The sequence below is a fragment of the Cupressus sempervirens genome, chromosome 3 (genome assembly GCF_028749045.1).
Source record: "Cupressus sempervirens isolate cs-2001-9-10 chromosome 3, ASM2874904v1, whole genome shotgun sequence".
NCBI classification, from domain to species: Eukaryota; Viridiplantae; Streptophyta; class Pinopsida; order Cupressales; family Cupressaceae; genus Cupressus; species Cupressus sempervirens.
In genome coordinates this window covers 992901559-992923148 of record NC_143120.1, presented here as the reverse complement: position 1 = coordinate 992923148, position 21590 = coordinate 992901559, and the positions used below count along the sequence as shown (strand labels likewise).

At 33.0% G+C, this 21590-nt stretch overlaps 1 pseudogene; it reads right to left on the bottom strand.

Annotated features, from left to right (window-relative positions):
- Nucleotides 1–226: 226 nt before the first annotated feature.
- Nucleotides 227–19927, bottom strand: LOC149570090 (uncharacterized; annotated as a pseudogene).
- Nucleotides 19928–21590: the final 1663 nt, after the last annotated feature.

Here is a 21590-nt window from a genome sequence, read left to right as displayed (position 1 = left end):
GGGACACTGACTAGACTTTCCATTGCTGGATATCAGAAGCTTGTCTTTTAATAATATTATAGAGAAAGCTTGGAAGATTCACAGGGTGATCACCGTGTCGTAACCCACTTAAAATTTTAAAATGCACAACATGTAGATAAGAGTATCTTCCTTCACAAGTAAAATATCTTATAATAAATTCAACAGGGTAGATAAATTATAGAGGAAGAGATAACTGCAAAGTACCTTACTTTTTATTTTCCTCCAGTCGAGGATCTCCATGCATTGAGAATTTCTCTTTTGTTGCCCACACATCCATGTCTTCTATCCATCGCTCCCCACTTGTGGGTAACCCAGTGACTTCTACAACCACTTCTTCTGTGAATTCTATATGAATTCCTTTCATAGTAGCATACCCATCCCTTAATGTGTTGTGAAACCTAAGCACAATTTCCTGGTTGAATTGCTTCAAACTGAGACAATACACCAACAAGTCTCATTGTTGAAATAAATTGCATGTTGTGGGATCCACCAACAAAACTCTATGATCTACTAGTTCATGTCGTTGAGGCTCTCCACCCATTTTAAAATAAATTGAAAGGGATTGAAAATGACTGAAAAGTGGGGCGAAGATTGCTACAAGGTTTCGACAATGGTTACAATGGCGTTTGAAAATGAAACAATAGTTTTTAAAACACACTTTTCTTTAGTACTACATGATGGCATTAACATAATGGGGGTGTTAATAAGAAGTTATGCGCTGATGAAATTATAAAATAATGACTGCACTTGCTTAATTACTTCACACATACCAAGGAAGTACAAAGTGAGGCCAGCTCATCCCTGACATCATCTTACCCCTTACATTCTTTGTGCCAACATAATATTTTCTTAGATTTTCATTTATGATTTTAGGTCTCTTGATTTTCATTTATGATTTTTATTTATCACTTCGATTCCCCCCCCGCCCAACCTATCATGGACTGGGTCCCACTAGCCCTTAAAGATTGCAAGTTCCAAAAATCAAAATAATTATGCCTTTCTAAATAAATAATAAAATGAATGAATGGAGAGAAGTTAAGTGTCATTAACCTAGAGTGCGATGGGAAGCGCGGTTGGAAGAATATTGTACCATAGAATGATGAAGGAATGGAGTGATAATGGGAAGACAAGAAGATGAGATGGAATGAAATGGAAAAGAAATGAATTCCACATAAATGTGACATTTTTATTATGAAGACCTTCAAATGAATTCAAGGGGCTACAGGCGTCTGAGTGGAAGACTCATACATAAAGGCTACAGGAAGAAATGTTTTTACTTATTAGAACTATTGAAGAAATTCCTCCTTGGTGGCTGGTTTATGATATAGTTTCAAACAATGTCCATTAACCAAGAGTTTGAATTTGATTAGATCAATTGTAGATAGTTGAACTGCTCCGTTATTAAAAATTGCAACAATTTCATATGGTCTAAGCCATCTAGCCTAAATTTTTTCTTGATGGTGCTAATAGCATGAATCATATAGGAGCACCCCATCACCCACTGAGAATTCTCTATCTTTAATAAATTTATCATGCCATTTTTTCCTCTATCTTTGTATCAATTTTGTGCTATGAAGAGCTAAGTTGCACCATTCATCTAACTCATTAAGATGCAATATGATGTCCTATTGTGCTATAGGAAGAGTGATATCAAGTTCTAAGGCTGTCCACAGAGTCTTGTGTTCAAACTCGATGGGCATGATAACTATTTTTCCATAGAGGAGCTCAAAAGGGGTAAACCTAGTAGTGGATTTCCATGCTGTTCGATATGCCCATAAAGCTTCAGGAAGTTGAGCTACCCAATCCTTCTTATGTAAGGACACTATTTTAGTGAGTATATTTTCCAACTCCATGTTTGTCACTTCAACTTGTCTATTGGCTTGTGGATGGTATGGGGAAGATTTACCATGTTAGATTTGGTACTCCTCCATAAGTGCAGCTACTAGATTGGATGAAAAATGAGGCCCTTGATCTGACTACAATTCTCTTGGAACACCATATCTAGTAAAGATACACTCGTACAAGAACCTTGCAACATTGTTATCATGAGGGTGCTTCATAGGCTTTTCTTCTGCCCATTTAGTAACATAATTAGTCCATACCAAGATGTAACTCTTTCCTTCTGATGGTGGTTCAATAGGACAAACAAAGTCAATTCCCCATTTATCAAATGGTGCTACTACTATTTGTGGCTATCGGGGAATTTCATCTGTCTTCGTTGGTTGACCCATTCTTCTGCATTTGTCTCATATTTTTGTATATTGAACTACATCTTTGTGAAGTGTGGGCCAATAATAACTTGTATTCAGAATCTTTAATGTGGTCCTTTTGTTAGCAAAGTGACCACCACAAGGCTCATCATGACAAGCGCGAAGAACATCATAAGTTTCATCTTCTCTGAGATGCCAACATGTCACTTGATCTAGCCTAGTATAAAACATGAACCTTGCAATCCATGAGAAGTTAAACCTCTTTTCTACCAACAACCATTTTTCCTTTGCAGAGAAGTATGGGGGTGTTCTTCTAGTGGTTAGATAGTTGGTAATGTCAACATACCAAGGATTTTGTGCTGATAGAAGGAAGAGATGCTCATTAGGAAAACTAGCGTCTATGAATGTAGGATCCTCAAGTGTCTGAAGGCGAGACAAGAAATCAGCTACAACATTTTCCTTACCTAGTTTGTCAATAATGGTTATGTCAAATTCTTGCATCAATAACAACCATCGAGCCAATCATCCAGAGATTGCTAGTTTATTCATCATATATTTGATAGTAGAGTGGTCTGTGTGTACAAATATTTGATATCTTGTAATATAATTTCTAAACTTATTTAGAGCATAAATTACAACACGTAGCTCTTTCTCTATTATAGTATAGTTATATTCGGCTCCCTGAAGGTTTTTACTAATGTAATATAATGCATGTTATATTGAATCTAGCTTTTGACCAAGCATTGCTCCAATGGCATGATTTGAGGCATCAATATGTATGTGGAAAGGTAACTCCCAATTTAGTCCTTGGAGGACTGGTGCCATCGAAAGGAATTCTTTATGTTGCAAGAAAGCCTTTGTACAATCAAAGTCCCATAAAAACTCGACATCTTTTCGGAGCAACTTGTATAGAGGGGCTACAATTTGATTGAAGCCTTTAATAAAGTGCCGATAATACCCTGAATGCCATAGAAAACTCCCGACTCCCTTTAGTTTGGTTGGTATAGACAATGTATGGATAACTTCTATCTTTGTTCGATCCACTTCAATCCCTTTGGGAGAAATAAAGTGCCCTAGCAACACTCCTTCTTGCATCATTATGAAACAGTTTTCACTATTTAAGACAAGTTATAGTCTTTACATCTTTGTAGGACCTAATCCAAATTTTCTTTGGCTTCCTCAAAGGTCTTCCCATATGTAGTGAAGTCATCCATTTATACCTCTAAATAGTTTGCAGATATATCAAAGAAAATAATAATAACAACTCTTTGGGAGGTTGTAGGTGCATTGAAGAAACCAAATGGTAGGACAGAATAAGAAAATCTTCCCCATAGGCATGTGAATGTAGTCTTGTCCTGATCCTCAGGTGCTATCTGAATCTAGTTATAGCCACTAAACCCATCCAGGAATGAAAAATATTTCTTTCCTGCAAGATTGTCAAGAACTTGGTCGACAAATGGCAATGGGAAATGATCCCTTTTGGTGGCCAAGTTGAGTTCTCTATAGATTCTATGAGTACAGAGTGTGGGGTCCAAACCTTTCATATATGTATATTCCCATGCAAAAGCATCTTGATGTTTCTGTAATAGCTACAAGACATCTTGATGTTGTTCTTGAGATAAGGATTTACTTAAATTAAGTTCTTTCCTTGGGGTAATTTCCATCCTGACTACTTTTTCAACCATTGAGATGTGAGCAATTGGTGATGAATCTATTTCATGTGGAAGGAGTAATTGTAGTAATTGTGTAGACTTAGAATAATGAGAGTGAAACGACAAAGGCAAGATGCTTTCTAAAACACACTCATGATTAGAAGATGTGTTAGGTTATGTTCCATGCTCATTCAGGATGATAGAGGAAATGACTCTCTTGAGATCATCATCAGTTGTTTAATAGAATCCAACTCCATTTTAGGATCTCCCATGTTTGGCCACACAACTTGTCCATCTTGGAGTAGAGGCTAAGCAGGAGAATACAGGGTTAAGTTTTTAGTATTCATACCATCTGAAATGGTCATCTTTCCTAATCGATATGCAATATAGGCATCGGTTTTTGCTAACCATGGTCATCCTAGGATGATAGGATATCCTCCAGCACTTATTTTTGGAGAAAGAACTACAAAATCAACAAGCTAATCCCATGAATGTAATGTAACAATGACATCCTCCAACATACCATCAGGAACAATAGTAGAACTATTTGCTAATTTGTTAGAGTTTTTCTGAGACCAATAATGTTTAGCTTGCACATCAGTTCCTTGGTCATTACATTAATGGATGCTTCTAAATCTATCAGGACATTCTACACTTGTATTCCTTGAATAGCAAGGGTTACTATTGGACTTCCAAGATCTACATACTTGGGTATCCATGGGTTATCAAGCATAAGATTAGAAAGCTAGCCAAGGACATGGATGGTCTTTGTGTATTTCTTTTTCCTTCCTAGAGTTTTAACATAGGCTTCCTTGATAGCTTTTTAATATATGGGAACATGTTTTATTGCATCAAGCAACGAGATTTTCACCATCGTTTGCTTGAGTTGATCAAGCAAATCTGATGTAACTTTATTCTCATTTGGCAATACTTGTTCTGCCAACCTACTATAGGAGAGATAGTGTTGGTAGGTTCTTGGATTGACACAACATTTGTATCATCTACTTCTATTATAATGGTCTGCTAAGGTGATGCAAGTGTTGTTCCAGATGTAGATGAATATCATTCAAGGTGATGGAATAAATTTATTGCTAGGCTAAGGGTTTTACGTTATTCAGGTTAGGTGCAGGTTGTGCAGGCATTTTTGGTTGTTTAGGAGGGGCTCTATTGGTTGTAGGAGGCATTAAAGCTTGTTGTTGGGGAGGCTGTGGCAAGGCTGGCTGATGCTATTGTTGCTAGTTCTAAGAACCAAGAGGAGGTTGGTTCCAACCTTGCTGAGGTTGTTGCCACCCTTGGTTAGGTTACTTCCACCCTTGGTTAGGCTACTACCAACCTTGGTTAGGCTACTGCCAACCTTGGTTAGGCTATTGCCACCCTTGGTTAGGCTACTGCCAATTATTATGACTACCCTGTTACTATTGCCATTGACTATTACCACTATAATTATGGAGTGGGTCTTGAGGAGTACCTAATTTTGGAGCCTGCAACCTTTGTTGAGCAATGTAGATGATTTCTCCATCTTCATCAATTACCTTGAACTCATTAGGTACATGCTATGAGTCCATGCTAGCGACAGGTTTGCATCGGCAATTGTGCTTCTTCTCTCTATAGTGAGCACAATATTTTGCTAGCATAAGATCAACATCCTCCTTCTTTCTTCTTGCTTGCATGGTGTCCAATTGTGTAGCAACATCATTAATGATGTCTTGCTTGAAATCTGATAGGAGGTTTGATAATTTTGTTTTGGATACTCTTGCACCAAGATTTTTTTGGAGTAAGTCTCTTACACCTCATCCCTTTTTTTATTGTTGCTCTGGAATAATTTAAGAAAATATTCTGGATTTCAGCCCACGTCTTCTACATAATGTCACCTCCAACCATCAAGTCTAAGGCTTCCATACTCCTATCATGAACTCCTTTAAAAAAGATATGCTTCTGAGATTCCTCATTTAACTGATGCTGCGTATTATACTGCAATTTAAACATGAACCAAGAAACATAGTCTTCCAAAGCCTCATCCTCCCTTTGTGACATTTTGAAAATGTCATCTCCTTTTAAATCATGACCTCCACAATATTCCTTATATTTATCAAGGAATAGATTGCTCATTTGTTGCTAGTCTGTCACAACATTGGCACCTAGACTCATAAACCATCTCAAAGCAGCCTCCTTGAAAGTTGATGGGAACAACTTTAGTTTGTGGGCATCTATGGTATAATCATAGCTTCAACAAAGAATGTCAAACTCTAAGAGAAAGGTCTCTGGATCTTTGGTAATAAGACCATAAAATTTTGGTAGGGCAGCAGAGGGTATATTCTTTAGATTTTGGTTACCTTACTAAGGAGGGATTGGAAATGGAAAGGTAGGTTGAGCAGTTGTCATTTGTGGATGTCCTAGTGGGGGTTGATAAATGATCAGAGCTAGTGGATTATCTTGATATTCAAGCTTAGCAAAAAGATTATTTAAATGGAGGGATTCTTCAGATGTGGTTGGTGAGTGTCCTTGATTTAATATTTTTGCAAACATGTTCTCAAACAGTTCTTCTTCTTCTTTTTCTTCAGGAAAAGGATCTTCCTAATTGAAGTTGAGAAGAAATCTTCTAAGATGGTCTCTTCTCCTATGCATGCAAAATACTAAAAATTAAACTAACTAGGTGACTCTATAGTGAATACTAGATTGACACCATCCTCGACAATGGAGCCAAAAATGTCTATCCAATATAACACCTTTTCAGCTACAAGATTGGACATCCTTTACTACCAAAGTACTGTGTTGATCTCCATTAAATATCAATCCAAGAGCATGAACTGGGGATGATGTCTGCAAAGTGTATGCTCTAATTTCCACTAAAAGCCACTACTACTTTGAATGCATGTGCTATTAAGGAAATCTATTTTACCAATAGAAAAGACAATTATCAAATGCTTAGAAGGAGATTTTAACTACTTAGCCATTCACCTATGCACCTATTGCTGCAAGAACAATAACTGGTTCTATTTCTAGTGGCTGTATGAACAATAGTTCTACACTTAGCTTAGAAAACTAAACAACTCCCAATGACTAAAGTAAACTCAACCTTCTACGTGGGCCCCCATGGAAGAATGAAGGAAAGATAAGCTTAGATAAAAGTGCAAGAACTTAGCAAAACCATATATTCACTCAAATATGCAGTGTTACATAAAAAAAATAGATAACCAACAATTCTACTATCCTTATATTATTTTCCTCTCCACCTTTCGAATACAGACAAGGTCTTATTTAAAAGGAAGGAATAACAAAGTCCTAAATTTACAATTTTCTCTTGAAGGATAGTCCGTTACAACATGCAAACATAAAAACATTAACTATTCCATGAATTCCCACAAATATAGAGCACAAAGGATGCTAGATTTGTTCCTTTGACTTAAACCATCCTCCAGGAATCCAGGTATTTGTAATAGTTCCACACATGCTTAACTGACCGCTTCAATGCTTACTTTTCTGCTCAACTGCTTTGTCAGGTCCCACTTGTCATCCATGAAAATAGGTCCCTTCTAATTTTTTTTGCCAAGTCCATTAACACCAACGCTTCCTCAACGTGAGTCTTTTGTGATCATCCAATTGATTCTTGCTTGGCTTAAATTCCTTTGATCATCAATGATACACGCAAAACTTTCGACAACATCTATTCATATTTATTAATTTATAAGAAAAACATTAACCATTCAACTAACGGTTCCACAATATTTTCAACTGTAGGAAGACCTGCCCATGTTAAAAATACATGAAGAAAGATTTAACATAATGAACCCCATTTTAAAACATAATATCAACTATCATTTTCATTTCATAAGTTCATACTTTATACATTGAAAGGTTCAAAATACTAGGCTTAAAAGATGATAAGTTTTAACAAGATATAGACAAATGTTCATAAAAAGGGGCTCAAAATCATCTATTGTTCTATGCCATCACTCACCAATGGATCAACCTTATATATCAATGCATCTCAAACACTAAGATCTCAAGGTTTGTGAAGGGTACCCCAAAGGGCTTCTTCAAAACTTCTAGACATATTAGACGGGGAGATCCCCTCTCTCCATTTCTATATATCATTATGAGGAAGCATTTGGGAGAGCACTCTCTGCTACGTATAGTAGAGGGGATATCAAGGGTATTATGGTGACATAAAATATTCCCAATATTACACAACAACAATTTGCAGATGAAACCATTCAGCCTAGTGGCAATTCTATGAGAGATGCATTAAATATTAGATCTAGCATTCAACTTTACATTGCAGCTTCAAGCAAAAAAATAAATGCAGCAAAATCTGAAATCTTCTTCATTAACACTAAGCCAAAAATAGAAAAGTAGATCTATCATATCATTGGGTATAAGAAGGGTGAATTCTCATGCAAATACTTGGGTATTGAATTAGAAAAAGCAAGTAAATCCACCAAGGAGTGGAAAAATATTTTGGGTAGACTAGAGACAAGGATAGGGGGCTGGAAAGATAAATTTCTTTCGAAAGTAGGAAAAATAACTAAGATAAAATCTATTCTATTTGCCATCCCTATCTACCCCCTTTCTCGCCTCCCTCTACCCAGGAATACTAATAAGAAGTTCAAAACTTTACTTAGAAGTTTCCTATGGAATGACAAGGATTCCAAAAAGCTTGCACTCATTAGATGGAAAATATTTGTTATCCAAAGGATGCAAGAGGGATAGGCATCAAAAACTTTATTTGGAAAAATGAAGCATTTGGGGCCAAACTAATATGGCACCTCTTTGTTGAAAGAAACAACAAGTGGGCTAAAATTATGTATAATAAGTACCTTAATGAAGCAGACCCCTTCTCTATTTTTAGGATGAAGACCCTCCCTAAAGGATCTAAAAGTTGGAATTTTATGATAAACTACTGAGCCCTCATCAAAAAATATCTCACTTGGGATATTGGCAAGGGGGATGATACCTTATTCTGAGAGGACTCATGGGACATACATCCCACTATAGACAACTTGGAGTTTCCAGTAGTAATCAAAGAGAAATTAGTCAATTTATGGGGTTGCAAGGTTAGTAATTAAAAAATAAAGATTTCTCAAAATGGTATGATTAGTTGCGTGTGGAAAGCTCTGGACAATATAGATTTAATACCTTCAAAAAATGAAATATATGAAAAGATAATCAAAAGTAGAAAAGTCAAACAACTGGAGAGGAATGAAAATCTTGTTTGGGTAGCTTCAAATGATGGAAAATATAGGGTTAAGGATGGTTATAAAACCCTTACTAATTCCAAAAGCAAGGACGAGGTGAATATCCCACTCAAACTATGTTTTGAGCCATCTTCCCTACCAAAGGCTGGGTTATTTCTATGGTTGGCATATCAAAAAAAGATCCTCACGACTAATAGATTCTGCAAGTTGGGTTTTGAAGGACCCTCTAAATGTGTTTTATGTAGATAAAATAGCAAAGATACAAACCACATTTTATTCAGCTACCCTTACACCCAACACTGTTGGGACTAGCTCAGGCACATGTTGGGTTGCCACACCCCCATGCCAAATTCATTAGTTAATCTTCTCACTAGTTGGACTACCAACATTTTGAATTCTTTCCCTTCTATCCTCATCTAGGAGGTATAGAAAGAAAGAAATAGAAGATTATTTAGGGATCAGGAAAAACAATCAGATGAGATTGTGAAAAAGATTGAGGCAAGCATAGTAGAGACATTTAATTGTCATCTCAAGAAGTACCAATTGGAAGAAGGATCTTTCTCTAACTATGATGGATTTATCAAGAAAAATTGGACTAACCTCATCAACCCTCCGCTCATTTATAAAAAGAAGAATAAATAGGCAAGGGAATATTGTAGATGGAAACCCCCTCTCATGGGATGGTATAAGTTAAATTTTGATGGCACATCCAAAGGCAACCTAGGCATAGTAGGTACATGTTGTATTATAACCAATGATTTAGGATTTTGGATAGCTAGAAGGGCTAAATCCATTGTCCCAACCACTAATAACCTTACTGAGTTGGAAGCATTGCAAGATGGGCTCCAACTCTGTCTAAAACTAGGACTCTCTAAAATTATCATTGAAGGTGATTCCCAGATCATCCTAAACTCTATTAGGAATAGAGCTATACCCAATTGGGTTCTAAATTCAAATTTAGAGGAGGTCCTTAATGTTCTTGATAAGTTTGTAGATACCCAGATATTTCACATATATCGGGAAGGTAATAAGAAGGTTGATCAATTGGCTAACGAGGGGGCTAATGGGAAAATTTTCCTAATTATCAGAGATCAATAGTCATTTTATTCCCCTTGAGCTTCCTCTCCTTCCTTTTCTTATTTCATGCCAGTTCTAGTTACTCTCAATCTTCTCAAGAGACATCTACATTAGGATGGGAACATCTTATGCGATCATAGCTTTATCTGAAGATGACTAAGGCATTACTCTAATGAAGAAGATGTGGTAGTTGAAATTTTGACCCATCAAGGAATCTACTAGCTGGGTCTATTTTTGACTATGTTCCTATTTCCATCATCTTTTAATACTTTAAAGGTAGACTTGTAATTCGGACACCTTGTCCTTTTAGTTCTCTTTTCATATTAGATGTTTAATGGCTAGCTTTCATTCCTATTACACTATTGTCACTTCATCTTACCCAGTAGTAATTACTTGAGAATGGGAGATTTTTTGGCTTCCTAAGTGTAAGTAATCAGGCCTGTTACAAAGTAGTAGGTAGTAGTAGTCATGTTTTGATCAAATCCCCTCATCTAGGTGCTTCACTATCAGATTACCCTTTGCATAAATTAGGATTTCATGATGCAGCTTGGATATTCGACCTATTAGGGTTTATCCCAATATTGTTTAGTTTTGTTACTTCTTAATCTATTGGTTTTGTTCAACTTAACTTTTTTTCAGGCAACTGATATCATGAGTTTCAGTGCCTCCGAGATAGCCCAAGCTCTCAAGATCTGATACTTTATATTATTATAAATTGATTTGTAACTTATGTAGTATGGTGGTGTTCATTATGAAACTACTAGTTCATGAAGCTAATCAAGTTAATTAAATTAAATAGACCTCAAATAATCTAATAAGCTACTCTCCAAATTTAATCCTTTCATAAGATAAGAAATTTAGTTAAATAATTGATTAATATTTAATGATGACTAGGATAATTACATTTTTCTAAGCATGTGGTATTATTCAATGATTTTTTCAAGATAGATTTGGCTTCAATATTTGTTTTCTAAGAATAAGTAGGAACAAGTAGGGCTGGTAATATAACTCAATTTTTTTGAGAAAGACTGACAAAGACTGTAAATTGCTTATCAAGTTATTCATCTGTATCACTTACTAACACTACTAATGAATTCTTGTTAAGTGGATTTCTATTTAATAGATTTGTGAGCTACTAACAAAACAACAAAGAAGGGATGCCTACTAAGCATCTTAAGGTCTAGTCTGTTGGTTCATTTGGAGCAAATTACATGTGGTTGATTTAGATCACTCTAGAGCACTCATATTCAGATAAGGATTACTATCAACTTTCTCTGTAATAAATACTCATCTGTGAAATTGGGGTATGCCCCTTTTATAGTGTAATAATAAAGGACTAAGGTCTCAGCTGAGACTAGAGGTTTTCTTCTCCATTCTTTCCTACTAGTGCTTGTTTGAATAGAGAAACCTAAGCTGTATCATTTTATTTAAAGTTAATCAAAGGCTTCGTTCATTTATCGATAAATTTTTTTATTTTATTTTAAATTATTAATAAATAATTATTAATCTAATACTAAAATAATAAAAAATATTTAAAATTTAATAAATAATAATTAAAACTATATTAATTAAATTAATTAATAACCATTTTAAAAATATTAAAACATTTATTAAATTATTAAATTTAATAAATATAAAACACATAAATTTTTTATTTTAAAAAAAGAATGTTTATGGCTTGCTGACCTTAATGGCAACGCTGTCACAACAATAGGGTATTGCGTTACTAGTACATGCTACTACCACAACAAGATTGGTGCATGCAGTCCTTACAACAACCATTGCAGGGAGAGAAAGGGGAGGGGAGGTGGTGGTAGTGGCCCACATCCTACCAAGTTATTAAAATTTTATTTTTTTATTTTTTAATTTTAAAAAAACAAATAAAAAACAAAGCCCACTTAATCAATACAATTTCTATTTATATTATATAAATTTATAATTATCACAGTAATTACTAATTACTGTGATATATATATATATATGTCTCATTAGGACCAAGTAGGGAAACGATTTGGGAGAGGTCCCTCTTTGGAGGAGGGGCCTCTATATGTTTGTTGAATGTAGCTTACAATTCATCAAGAGAAGCACAAATTTCTTTTGAATTGACACAAGGAATAACATAATGAAAAAGTTGAGGGGTACAAGGACAGTCAATGATAGCGTTCTCCTGCTAAGATGTCTCGATGGATTTATGGGGTTGATTAGGGTTGTGACTAAGTAGGCTATGATTCTTCCTTTTCACTAGAGGTAATTCTGAAATTTATTTTTGTATTCTTTCTCTCTTATATTTTAGTTAATTATTTGAAGAATTTTGGCTACATCATCTAGTATTAGAGCTCAAAAGGTCTAGGCAAAGGAGATCTTTTTGGTTTGTTTTGGTTATGAGTTTATCTTCAAAATTGACCCTATTTGCTCTATGAATAGTAAAAATTATGCCAATAGTTGGAGAGATTGCAGCTATTCACTATCAAATTGCAATCTTCCTCTGCATTTGAGAAGCGCATCTCCCTCATATGATGGGTTTATTTTTATTTTGGTGTACTTTTCACTTGAAAGTATAAAGGGATAGAACATGAATCTAAATAAGATGAACAACAAAAACTCAAAGAATATACATACAAACACCAAATGAGATTCCTAAAAGACAACAATTTGTAAAGGGGTTTTGAGCATAAAATGCAACAATGAAAAAGAGTGGATAGTAGTAGACCCTAACATATGAAAAGATAAACTATACTAGTGCATTCACATCAAGATACCAAGAGATGAACATTTTTCTTTGCATGGATTGTACATAATCCATACAAATGCATAAAGGAGCTACTAATTTAACATATGATAAATTAGCAAGCATAAATTAGAGAGACATTTGTACACATGAATAAATTCATTCTTTATTATTTTCAAGAAAGTATCAACCCAAAAACCTTTACATAATATGAAATCATTTTTTATTGAAAGTTTCTCTAAATATTTCTGCAAAGTTCTTCCTTTGCAAAAGCTCTTCCCCCCTTTTCATTACCAAATCCTTTTCTTTTATAAGATTTTCTTGATAACCAACTTGTAACCACTTATCATACCTACTTAGGATAACTACTCAGAGTAAGTACCTAGGAAGACTACTCAAGCAATCACTTCGACTAACTAGCTAGGAGTTATTTGAGACATCTTCATGGAATAACTACCTAAGTGCCTACTTGGAATAACTTGGAATAACCTCCCTTTTGAAAATAAGTTAGGATTTACCTAACTTTTACAATGATTAAGACCTAAAGTTGACTTTAATTACAATAAGTGACATAAGTCACTTTTACAAGGAGGAAATTTGAAATTTGTTACATTGGAAGAAAAAATAAGTGACGATTCCAGTTTAAAAGTAACCATTAGATCTTCTTGTGATCATTAAGAACTTGATCTTCAAGGAAATCCATTTTAATCCTATGAGGCCTTACCTCAACCCATCATAGCTCAGTTGACACAATTATTTTTGATACATTTTGGCTCAAGATTTTGAGACATTGTTCAACTGGCTAGACATTGATCTATATTATAGATGTCATATGATGATTACTTCAACATATTCTACTTATGATGCTTGATGATATTTTATATACTTGCATGCATTATGATGGTTTATTTTGGTAATTTAAATTGAATTGATGAAGATGTCGTAGTGTTTTGATTATGCAAATCTATTATATCTAATAAATGTGTAGAAAATGGTAAAGTTATTGAAATGAAATTTAGGAATGATTTGATTTAAATTTGATTATGCAAGTTTTGTGTGTGTGTGTGTGTGTGTGTGTGTGTGTGTGTGTGTGTGTGTGTGTGTGTGTGTGTGCGTGTGTGTATGTGTGTGTGATTTTCTCAAACTACTAATATTCAAATTGAGTGTGTAGGGAATTAATAGGTAATAAACCATGGTATTGATCGGAGAACCAAAAACTAAACCTATGTACAAATTGTGAAACCAAGGTTGAACCCATTGACGAGATTTAAACCTCATTGTTACATAATTTAATTTGTAATCATAATTTTAATGTATGTATTAGGTTAATTCATTATGTAATTAGTCACATGTCAATTGTAAGGTGTAATATAATTTTTTGGTGTCAATTGAAACATGCCATGTATATGTGTGAATGACATGTCAATCAGGGTTTTGCAATGAGACCCTTACACTAAAACTAAACTTAATTAGGAGCTTAAGTTAATCACATTTGTTTAGAGGTATCATGTGAAGTCCCACAAAAGAAGAATTTGAATTAGAAAATTTAATTCACTTTTAGAAGCCAAATAGTAATCATAGGAGCTTAATTTAGTGGGATTTAAGTACCACTAGAAGGCCCAAGCAACTTTAGGGACCCTCCAAAAGACGCATTTTCCGAAAGTTGCAAAAATGGAGAATTCTTATGTCCTTACCCTTATCCACATACTTTCCCAGATTTGCATTAATGGTAGGAGACACTTATGATGCCCAAGAACTTAGGGTCAAATCAAGAAGTGATTTCTAGTAGGTGGGTGGGATTTGGAGGCCTTTTTAGAGGGCCTTGAAGAACTTAGTGGTTGTTCACCAACTCTCTAGATTTAGAGACACTAGGGTTTGAATATTGGATAAAAAAGGATAGGGCTCTTCTCAAATTTCTATTCCATCACATTTTGAGTAAGGTTGGTGGTTCTTTCCAAGGATGCTCTTCATTTTTATAATAGAATAGCATGTTGAAGATCAAGTGTTCATGTATTTCTTGCATTTTACATGTATTGTTATTTTTTTCTTGCAAGGGTTGGGAAATGCCAATTTCAATCTTGTTTTTCTTGCATTTTATTTGAGGGACCGTTCATGGGTGTGAAGGCATTACTCACCCTTGGGAGGGAAGAAGTGGCCTTGGGGCGAAAGGGTTAGTTGTGACCTCCATGAAAGTGTAGGTTCTCTTCTCATGGATAAGAGGAAAAATAAGCAAGGTGTATGAGCCTTTTCTTGTCAATGACTTGATGTCATTTGGGGGTGATAAGGAGAATGTCTGTGGAAGAAATATGATTGCTACGAGCCTTGTGAAGCCATGACAATTGTGTGTATTGGCATTGAAATATCCTTCACGATTACTCCATCTTCACCCTTGTCATGGTTTCTTAGGTGAAACCCATTGTGAATCCTTGGATTTGGAGTTCATGTGATGTTCTTGCATTTGTGGTTTGATTGTGGTTGTGACCCATTTGGCATTGGTTATCCTATCTCAGTGGGTGGTGTCTTTGAAGCCTAGGTTGGGAGGTGAGCTCTCCATGGTATGTTCAAATCTTATTTGCAGGTTTTTTGGGTCCATGTTGGGTAGCTTGGGAGGCTTTGAACTTCCTATTGGAACCTTGTGACGAAAGGAGTTGATGATTGTTGTGATCAAGTGTTGTTGTTGGAGAGTTCTCCATTTCTTACCTTTGTTCCTTCAATGTATTGTATGAGTTGAGTGATGAGATTTCCACTCCATATGTAATTCTTCTTGCATGGTATGAATCTTAAAGTTTAAATAAAAGATGCCATTGTTGATATCATTGGTTGAAAATATTGTGTGAATCCATCTCCTTATATTTTGTAGTAGTAGTGAAAGAACGAAAGAATGTTTCATTATGTAGCTTTCATGATCATGTATTGCAGAATTAAGTTCTTCCAATTTCATTGAGTTATATAGTTCATGAAAGGAATCTAAGAACAAATAGAATGCATAAGAGAAAGAAAATCGGGACATCAAATCTTGAATTTGATAGTACAGGCTTGGCTTGGAGTTGCACATCTTGCAAATCTGAGAATAGAGTGTTTCTCCTTGTTTGAGAGAGTTGAAGCTCCCAAGTCTTTTGCTTCAACTTTACAGCTACTTTCAACATGGGTTCATTGAACACTATCTGATTCTATTTATTTGTAGACTTGTAAGGAGCCTCCTTAATTATTTTAGGAAGAGTTGAAATGCTACCAGATAAATGCAATGTGTGGGATAGTATTGTAGTATTCCACAGACACCCATTGAAATAAAAATATATAGAAAATGAAAGTGACAATATAATGATGAAGTGTAGGCAAATTCTAGCATTACAAATATTAGTAGAAGAAGTATTAGAAAAAATAATATGGAATTACTTCCTTCACATATGTTAGGCAGAGTGCTTTGTTTTAGACATCAGAATTAACATTTGCACTATCTTAGTTTTAAGAAACCCTAACTGCAATGGAACAATAAATTTAAAATGAACATTTTGGATTCTCTAGGTGTAAACAAATTAGCCCTACTCTGAAATCAATGGAAGAAAAATAACAGCATAAACAACTTTAAAGAATAGTATAAAAAATAGACCACCAAACTGCATCATTAATGGATATACATATGGATTTAGTTTGTTTTGGTGAATCTGCATGTCAAGAAGAATAGGAAACTCAGAGGCTTCAAATGTTGTTTAAAAAATTGGTATTTTTTCATACAATTTTTTTTTTTTGTTTTTTGCAAGGAATCAAAAATCAGAAAAAGTTGCTTTTCTAAATTATAAGAAATAAGTATTAACTATTGTAACTTTGTGTAATAGAATTTAATATTGCAATTTCATTGATAGTTTGAAATGTCAAAATGTAAAAATTGGCACATGAACTAATAATTGAAACAAAAAATTGCAATGAAAAATATATGTTTGAAACTAATTACAGTTGTTTGAAATATTTTTAAGATCCTTTCTGGAAAAATAAATCTAATATAGTTTTCAAAAGTGTCAGCAAAAACATTATAATCATGCATATCAATACATTACATCATTGATGAAGGTGTCATCAAGTCCACCATATGTTGATTGCCATTGTGATGGGAATATTATTGTAGAGCCATAATCACTGCCCACCATATCATGCTCAACATGCTCATCACTATTGTTGTCTTCAACAGGGAGATTATAATAACTCAAATGTGATATATTGGATTCACTTGCATGATTTCCAAGTTGCATACTTCCATTGCCTTGTTGAAAGGATGGATAAATTGTTGTAGCCATGCATTCTCCCCCACTGTCCCTTCATTTCAAGAAGCCAAACACTTATTCAATGTCAAAATATTTGTAAACATTTATCACTGCCATGAATAATACAAGTTCTAAAGACATACCTAATGCTAAAGATGCCATCAGTATTGGAAAGATCTACAGAGTTTTGGTCTCTTTGTGATATCTGGCTTAACATTTGACTCTCACTTGAATTATTTTGTGGCTGCAAATATCAATATAATTAAAATTAAAATTTATAGTTAGCAAAATAGTTTATCATCGTTTAATGTATCTATTTCTAATGCACATTAGTATGAAACATTTTTAAAGTTTAGCTAGTCTATTCCATTCATTAGATATGACAAAAGAAATTTTTTTGGCATTGCTCAAATGAAACATATCTGTATATTTTGATCGGCCATGTACATTTTGAGAAAAAAATGGAGAGAAAAGTTTTGGCATTGAATAAGTTATCTCTATATGAAAATTTATCTTCACTGATATATGGAAAATATTATTTAAAAAAAACAAAATTTTGATTTCTCACAAATAGAACATACCTGCATATTTGACTGACCATGGATGTTAGCTTGGCCATACGAGACTATGCCAGATTGTTCAAGAAAATTTTGTAATATATTTCAAAATTGTTTTGAAGAAAATTATAATTTTCTTAGAATTTGAAAATGATATAATTATCAAAACTAATTGTTATACTGGTTTTTTAATATTAAAATTTGTAAGATATGTTTACAAAAAGACATTTAATGAAATAGAAGTGGAGTTCTTTACCCTTTTAAGTTGAACTTTAATTAAGGATTCTTCCAGAACTCTCTCATAATACTCAACATCATGTACTGAAGTTATCATTTTAGGATCTGCTTTCAAACACCTGCAAATTTAAAACAAAAAAATGAAATATTATATGAAACTTCAATATATTTATATAATTTTTTCATATTTATGTTCTTTACAAAATCAAAAATAGTTCTTTAAGATCCCACAAATACTGCCTGGGCATTTGATTTATACAGAAAGTAACAGTATGATTTTCAATTTTTATTTTTGTAATTTTAGTGAAGGGGAGGGTTACAGAGCGAAGGAGTTCATAGAAAGGGAGGAATAATTTTATTGGAAATTGAATAAAAGTATAGGTAGCATTGATATGAACAGTGAAATCAATGAAAAATGTTAATGGATAATTTTCATATATGTAATTGCACATGTTTAAATGTTTTTAAGATCAATTTACTAAATTACAATGTAGTATAATTTAATGGAAAAAATATTACTTCAAATTAAGTAAGAGACTCTACCTTAGTGTTGATTCTGCATTCAGTAGTTGCAATTTCCATGTATTAATTTCTCTTTGAATCTCCTATAAATTTATCATAATAATTATACATAAAAATTGGATCATAACTTAAAAAAATAGAAATCATTGTTCTTTATCATGGTGAAATCAAGCATACCTCAACATTTGGAATGTTTCCTGAGTTGTTGATGATAATGCATAGTCATGGATAGAATGTAGAAACACTCATTAGTAAGATATTACTTAGTAAAAAGGGTTTTACTACATGTACAAAAATAATAGATAAATTTAAAAAAGACCTTGCTAAATGATTGGCATGATCATTGTCGCTCTTCAATTTCTTCAATATTTCATTTAAAAGCTGCTAAGACATATCATAAAATAACATTTATTTATGTCTAATTCTAAGATTTGGTTTCTACATTAATAAATTATTCACAAAAATAAATTACACCAGAAAGAAGAAAAATTAAACTAAACATTGTAGATTGAGACTTACTTCTTGATTTTAAAGCCTGTATATTTGTCGTATTTCAAAGAATTTATACCAAATAGAGAACAAATATGACAAAAATATTAGTTATAAAACCAAACTAAACATGAACACAATTTTATTCAAAACTTAATCTTATTAGAGGTATGTAGGTGAAAAAGCTAAAAGAAAGTGAGTATAATATTACTGTGAATTGCAATACATTTGTATACAAATTGTCTAATCAAACATTCATATAAGTGCAATAATGGAGCAATCTTGTTCATAGACAACTTATAACGAAGATTAATGAAATTTTATATTTATTCTTTGTAAAAGATCTATCTTATTAAATGAGTAATTTGATACAAGAATATTGGAATTGAAGTGAGCATATTATATGTAAAAAAAAAAATTGAAATGTAAAAGTAAATATTATGAATTTCATTTTTATCTTTTTAAGATATTGCAAAAAAGTCCATACCTTCCTCTCTCATATTCTAGTAGATCAACATAACGAACTATAACATCTTCTGTCAATCTAAAAAGAAAATGAAAATTTAATATTGTAGTATAAAATAAAATAGAATGAAATTTAATTGAGAATTCCCCTAATACTAGGCATTTATTTCATATGAAATACTATACATAATCCAAAGTATATTCACCATATTTGAAGTGTTCCTTAAATATACAACATATGAAATAAATCTCTTTAGTAAATAAAACTATCTATAGAAGCAACGTAGACATTAAAAACACAAGTTATTCAGTGGTTCTAATAGAGCTTACCTTTTCTTTGCAGAATAATGACTGAGTTTTCCAGAAGGCGAAAACATAATAAGTGCAATATCAATATCACATAGAATAGAGAGTTCATAGGCCTTCTTCATAAGTCCATTTCGCCTCTTGGAATAGGTAACTTGTCTGTTTGTATTGCTTTCTATTTTCTTGATTTGAAGCTTAACTCTTCCCATCACAAACAATATGTAATATATATAATAATAAGATTTATTTGAGAGGAAAGGGAGAGTACCTATATAAAAGAAAAACCAAACTTATATTTATCTTCATTATTCATTTAAAACAATAAAAACTCATTAGTAAGATGAAAAATAATATTAAAAAATACAAAGAAAATTAAATATATTAACAAAATATTCAGTCATATATTAAAAAATAATTATCAATTATTTCAATAAATAATTACCAAATGTTTCAATAAAACATTCAATTTAATATAATGATATGTTAAAAATAAAATATAATTGCTAATTAGGAAAAGTAAGTTATAGATTTTAAAGAAAATGATAGGTTTAACTTGTTAAAAATTGGATACTGATTGAAAACATATGATTGAAGCTGCAAATAAATTGGAACTGAAAATGCTGAGATCTTGTGGATAGCATGGTTAAAACTCTGCTACTGCTAAGAAGCATTTTATTTATAATAAAAATTTCAGATAATTAAGATGCAAAAATATATAGATCTGTCCATTTTTTTTTCCCTAATGCAATAAATATAAAGGATGGTTTATCTAACAAGCTGGTTATTTGATCAACTTGAAGTTTTATTCCTGCTACAGAATACCTGGTTTGTTTTTAATCTTCAAGTCAAATTATGAAATGTGATTTTTTTGATAGAATACTGGTAGAATGGACTAGAAAGGTTCAGGTTAGACATGCATGAATACAAATGAAACCCTAATGTAGTTTAATAGAAGATAGAAGAATAATGTTGTAGTTTAAAACTCAACAAACTAGAATTTGGGGACAGGCAGCTTGTAGGGCGACATCTACCTGGAGCAGCATTGTGGAAATAAAAACTCATGGTGAAGCGGCATTATTATCTTTGTTATTCATTCGAAATCGTAGTTGATATATCAAACAAAATATAGCATGATTAGTAGTTATGAGTGATTAACAGTGTTCATTGAGTGTATAATAGCTTCCATCTATATTTTTATCACGTTCAGTGATCTATTAGTAAGAAGAGGAAAGTGATCATCGACTAGTGTAGCCTATGTTTAGTTGAATATGATGTTTTAGATCGTGTTAGTGATCCATTAACATGAAAAAGAGAGTGGTTCTTGAATGCCATTCTCAATTAAAGTTTCATTTTCCCCCCCTGTTTGTTGTTATGATTGTTCATTCAAAATCATTCTTACAAAGTTCAAATATCTCATTTTTAAATAATATATATCATTAGTTGGTCTGAGTTCTTCTTTCTTAATCACTTAAGTTTGATGTGTTTAGTTGATCGCATCTAGTGATGCATCAAGCTTACTTGAAAATAATATTTTGGATCGTATTCAGTAATTTATCAATATAAAGATAGAAGTATGATCCTAAACTTTGTGTATTATTAGACGCATTATAAAATATATGATAATTGAATATAATTTAAATAACTATGCATTATTGATTGAAGAATATACATAATTAAAACCAAAAACCAAACACTACAGTCCACCAATGAAATCTTTCCTTCCAGTGTAATGTTTTTGATGTATTAGATACAGTTTTCAGTGTAATGCTTGCATGTATACCAATACAGAGTTTTCTCTTAACATTTATTCTGTAGATTATAAAGTGATTAACATAAATCACTTTAAAAGCCCACATAATTTATTAAAATTGG